A 6,000-nucleotide genomic window follows, 5' to 3' on the forward strand; every position below is an offset into this window, starting at 1 on the left:
GTTGGTGAGCTGATAAGGCTGCTTGCCACTCACAGAATCTGTTGTCGGAAATTTTCAAGGAAAATAACGGCAGAAAGAGCAATTCTAATTCCTGCGAGGAATTTCAATTCAAAATTTGTTCGAATTTTGGTTGTCCGAATCTATCTGAAATTAAAAGAAGCAATGCCATTTCAAATCAGTCTCGCCTCGTTTAGCCGCAAACTCTTCTGGGAATTCCAAAGTCCTCGTGGCCCCAGGCTCGAAATATTATGATTATATGATTTGGCCATATAATAAATTGTCATTTTGATACGTTGCAGAATATGCACCTGTTCCAGTTCACTTACTCAACATGTAAATGCTGAAAAGCAGTAAGTAATTGGTAGACAATAGAAGTATATATTGAGCACAAGTGAACGAGGCTGGCAAGGAATCGTTATTTTATTTGATTATAACCCAAAGCAAATGTAACTTCGATGAATTTCTTAAGGTCGCTGTGATCTTCGATCTTTGCGAACAATATCTTAATGAAATTTATTTCATGTCCTTAAATCTGTCATGTCATTTAAATCTCAATAGTTCGCCAAGCTCGAGTTCTGAGCCCCAGCCACATCCTCCACCCCGCATCCTGCTCTCGGAAGCTCTAGAGCAGACTGTTGTCGCTGCAGGACACCAAAAAGTTTTCCTAAAGGAAGAAACTTGTCCAACTATACTATACACTTATTTGCGAATGTTTCGTTTTCTGCACTTTCTAAGCTAAAGTTGCTCAACCCCCCGATGAAATCGAATAGAGTAGAATGAAATGTATGATAAAAACACGCTGTGAGTTTGCCTTTTTGATCAGCAATTCAAACACGAAGCACACACATGCGACTGCAGTTGCAGTTCGAGCCAGAACTTTTCCACTAGAGAGGTGTGTGGTATCCTTACAGCCAGATGTATTGTGTTTTTCAAGCATTTATCTTCAAGCTATGCCTACCACTATAAAAGTGCTTAAATTTAAGTGCTTACGGTCTCGTAGGTCTCTCAACCCAAGGAGCAATTGCAGAAAAGAATTAGTAGGCAACAGCATTTAAATAGTTTTTTATTATCTTCCGGTGTGTATAACTTAGTATGGTATGGCGTGCAAGTTGCAAACAGGAAAAGTCCCTAAGAGTGCAATTAATTCAGACCCGTGCTCTTAGCATGAGGAATCCCCTGAATGTGGGTGTTTGGCATCGAGTCTAGCATGGAATAGTTTTCCCAATAAAGCCATCTCCCATTAGAAAGAGTACGTTCGAGCGTTATTTTTTTTTTATTGCTGTTGTCTTGCAAATTACAGTTTTTGTCAGACTCTTTTTGTTTCTCACCCTAAACTCACTGGGAAATTAATATAGACAAGCGAAGTGGTGCCCCAGCTTAGTCAGCTTGTCATAACCTTTGAGGCCGCATCCTTGCAGCCATCTGTATTTGCATTTTATACCATACTGTCGCACTGTTTGCCAAAGCCAGGTGAAGCTTTTAATGTTATTAATTCCCAAAAAGGCAGACAGTTTGGCCAAACACGGATTGGAGCTCGGCCAAATGTGATGCGAGCCAAAAAGTACATTAGCAAATGGAGCGCAAGAGACCCGCCTGGGAGTGCATAACATTAGGTGAAAAGCGACTCTCTTCAAACGATCATGCTCTCTAAAACCGAAAGGATAGTATGTAGTCCTGCACACATCTTTTTTGTATGCACAGCCCCAACAGTACAAAATTCAACCGAACTGAGCGAAATAATTAGTATCCAAACGCCTTTGTATGGCAAACCAAAGCCTCTTAGCAACTTTGGATGGTAGAACATTTTAAGCAGATTTCAATGCGTTCAATTTCAATGCAATTGACCCGAGTTCGAGATTGGCTGGCAAGCTCATTATTCGCATTACGCAAGCGGATAATGTCTTTTAGCAACTAAATCCTATTCCGAGCTCATTGACAGTGTAAATGGGAAGTGGAATGCAGCTTGCCAAAACGGGTGTCTGTTTATGAAGAGACAGGGCACCTCTGAATAATGATGGATTGGGCTATACTACTTAGTTAATTCAAAACTGCTTGAATCGGATGATGTTATTTTTAACCTTGCATTGAATCCGGTGAAATTTTCTGGCCATAATAATGTTATTACACATCAGCTAAAAACAAGCACACCTATGAATTTTATAAATCAATACTGAAGGCAATGGGAACCAACAGCAGCTGTCAAAGCCATATTCTTTCCAAAAATCGACAAGAATTATTGGTTCAAGATGTCGCTATGTTGGCAATCAGAGGCAATTAATAGGACTCAAGACCCAAAACCGTCAAGGAAATGACAGGGTTCTAGATCCATCCACTCACACCTATCCTGTTATTACGCTTTCCCCTAAAACATAACTAATTTAAGCTTTGCGTCCTCCTTAGTAGAATACAGTGAAACTTCCTAAATGTTTGAGCAATTAAAAAGGGTCATCCCCTGCAAAAGAAAATTAAACCCTTGGATATTTTTTGTTGTGGAAAACTCAAAAAGAACCCAGCCAACGGTACAAAAAATTAGATTAACTGGGCATCTATATACGCTTCAAAATATACATACATCCGTTCAAAGAGTAACAATTATTTTAGCTTAAAATAAAATTAAGTGATGTTATCAAAACTTGTTTTTTAATTTCGTAATTAAGTATTGAAATTTATTATTTCTGAAAATTATGAAATTATTTATTATGAAATTTATTATTTATTAGTTTAACTTGTTTAAATGTTTATGGAAAAGCGAAGAAGTTGAAAAAATCATTATGGATTTCAAACTACAAAGTTGAATAAACATTTTAAGGTTATTTTTTGGAGTTCCCCGATACCCTTATCTGCGAAGCTAAGCAAACATTCAGTTTTTGCTCCGGCCGCTTCCAGCCTTTTCTACGCGTTTCCTTTTGTCCACTTTTTGTTAGCCTGAAAATTGGTTTAATGGCCAAGCGCTTGGCAAACACACACACATATTGGGGCTATTCCGTGGGAAAAGCGGGATGTGGCAGTCCTCCGTCAAAGAGCAAATGTGCGGTGGCACTGAGTAAAATAATAAATAAAACAAAACAAGCTCAACAACAACATGGAAACTTTACACAAACTTTTTCCCTGTTGTTGCACTTGTCGTTAGCTGTTGGCCGATGAGCCTGATAGATGTGTCAATAAAATCAATATTAGCCTTGCCTTTGCGACTAAATGTTCAATTAGCGCATCAATCAAAGACGCTTGAGCGAATAAAATGGGTGCTCTCTGCGTATTTTGGGCCACTTAGCCTGGTCTTATGCGATGATTTAGTAGGGAATATTTATTGTGCTATTAGAGCGCAAATATTTGACTAATTAGCTAATAAGCTATGACCAATGCCCATTGAGTTCAGCTCGGTAATAAAATTTCTTGGTTGATCTAGCGCGGTAAGTAAATTTGTTAAACTAATACTAATTGTTAAAGATGGAACTCACAATTACAACATAATTAATAAAAAGTCAATAGGAAAGCATTCAAATCGTTTATCTAATCGAACCGAAGACCTTGAGACCACTGAAACTAAAAATTGATTAAAACACGCTGGTTCTAGAAAAGCAGAGTTTGTGAGAGTTTGTTTCAGAGACTCTCTGGAGTCTGTATGCTTAATCTCAACTTTCTAGCTTTTATTGTTCCTGAGATCTCGACGTTCATATGGTCGCACAGACGGATATGGCCAGTTCGACTCGGCTATTGATCCTGATCAAGAATATATTCTATACATGGGCGGAAATGATTCCTTCTGTCTGTTACATATTTTTCAAAGAATCTAAAATACCCTTTTACTCTACGAGTAACGGGTAAATTCGATTTCAAATATCCCATTAGAGGCAATGTTTAAGGTTGAGCAATCAAAAATCCCATTTAATTGTAATCCTGTTTAAGAATTTTGTATATGTTTCCGTGTTTGACTTATTCAATATATAATTTTCGTTGTTTATAGAAAACCAAATTCCATTCAGACTTGCAGTTGCACAACTCAATAACGTGGTCATATAACTCGATTGGTCGGTTCGCTGAGTGATGCCGATTGCACGTAATGCGATTTTAGATGCATTAACAGGACGAGCGAAATTGCAACCATTTATGTTCTTTTAAGAGCATTAAGCGCGCACCAGACGCATTAATCATACGTCCCGTGTCCCCTGCTGTGGCGTCTGCTTATCGACATTGCTCGCCTCTTGGCATGGGTAATAATTTGCCTTGCTGACTGATTTGCTGCAGCACATCATCTGGACACTCCCTGCACATCTGCTGCAAACCACGCAGCATTACTTTCGCTACGACAGTGCTCAAAATTATAAATCTATATGGTGAAAAGGCTCTTATAGCCAGGAATAAAGAAGATTGAGTCATTTACCTCTTCTATGATCAGTAGTATGGTCATCCTTCAAAATAAAAATAACAACTCTATAACATTAACTCTAATTGACCAGAATCTAAAAAATATGCTGTTGACCACTGTGCTCTCCAAAGCAATGCCACAAAGTCACACAAAATTATGCAATGAAACTTGCCAACTGAGAGTGCGTGTGTGTGTGAGTGCGAGTGGTCGTGTGTGCCCGTGGCTTCTGTATTTGTGTCTATTTGTGAGGGAAGGCAAATTTATGGCTACATGTATGTGGGCGAAACCCCTTAGAGGTTATCAATGGGCCCTTTTGGTGTTTGACCGTATATGGTACACTCTGCTGTTTGAAAAAATATCCTTGTACACTGAAAAGGGTCTGTAGCGTAAATAATTTACTGTGAATTTTTAACATATTTTCAATTGAATAATTTATGACCACCAGAACAGCCTTCAGCTGTGGATGGCAAAGTACTGGGTCTGCTATAGGTATATTAGCCAGTTAATTTGGGCTACAATGATATAGGTTTTATTTTTAAATGGAACAAGAGAGAATGTTATAGTCGGTTTTTCCGACTATCTGATACCCGTTAAACAGCTAGTGGAAGTGCCAAGGAGAAATTTCAGCATTGACAGTTTTTGGCGTTTTGTGGCGTTAGAGTGGGCGTGGGAAAGAGATTTTTGGCAGATCGAGAGAAGTTTATAAGACTAACAAAAATGTGAAAAAATATCAATACAGTGTATGCGTGGCGGTTTTGAGCGTTTGTGGGCAAATTTACTGGAAACAGTATACTTAATCCAAACTTTTTAGCTTCTATAGTTCCTGAGATCTCTACGTTTATACGGACAGACAGACGGACATGGCCATCGACTACGCTTTTGATCCTGATCAATAATATATATACTTTATATATATTATATATATTATACTCTACGAGTAACGGGTATAACATTTTTAGTCTTTACGGTTTGCATATCTTTGTAATGAGAAGATATGTAGTTATAAATTGCAACCCGTTACTCGTAGACTAAAAAGGTATACTAGATTCGTTGAAAATTATGTAACAGGTAGAAGGAAGCGTATCCGAAACTATAAAGTATATATACATTTATCTGGCGATGCCCAGATGAACGCCTCGATTTCAAGAACTATAAAATCTAGAAAGTTGAGGTTAAGCATGCAGATTCTATCGACATAGATACAACATAGATACGACATAGATTATCGGTGTATCGATACCACTACCAAACTGTTGAAAAAATTAGGGTTTTTTCATGTTTTTGTTTGTATTGCCAATTCCTACCGATATGCCAAAAAAAATGTTTTATTTCTCGTTCGCACTCCCACCATCTGGGAAACGGGTACCTGATAGTCAGAGAACTTGACTATAGCGTTCTCTCTTTTTTCTTAAATAATAAGACAATTGTAATAAATATTCCAGTATAGAATCATAATTAGAATTACTGGAGGAGGTCTCGTTCTAGCCACTGAAATGAAAGAATCAAACACACAGCACCATAAAGTTACAATATTGCTTATACGCAACGTTGCCAAAGTCATAGTTATCACCATAAGACAATCATATGTAAGATGGTCTCACCGGACCTACTCACATGTCCACTCGCATCCACTT

Source organism: Drosophila teissieri, chromosome 3R, assembly GCF_016746235.2.
Source record: "Drosophila teissieri strain GT53w chromosome 3R, Prin_Dtei_1.1, whole genome shotgun sequence".
In the NCBI taxonomy this organism is placed as follows: domain Eukaryota; kingdom Metazoa; phylum Arthropoda; class Insecta; order Diptera; family Drosophilidae; genus Drosophila; species Drosophila teissieri.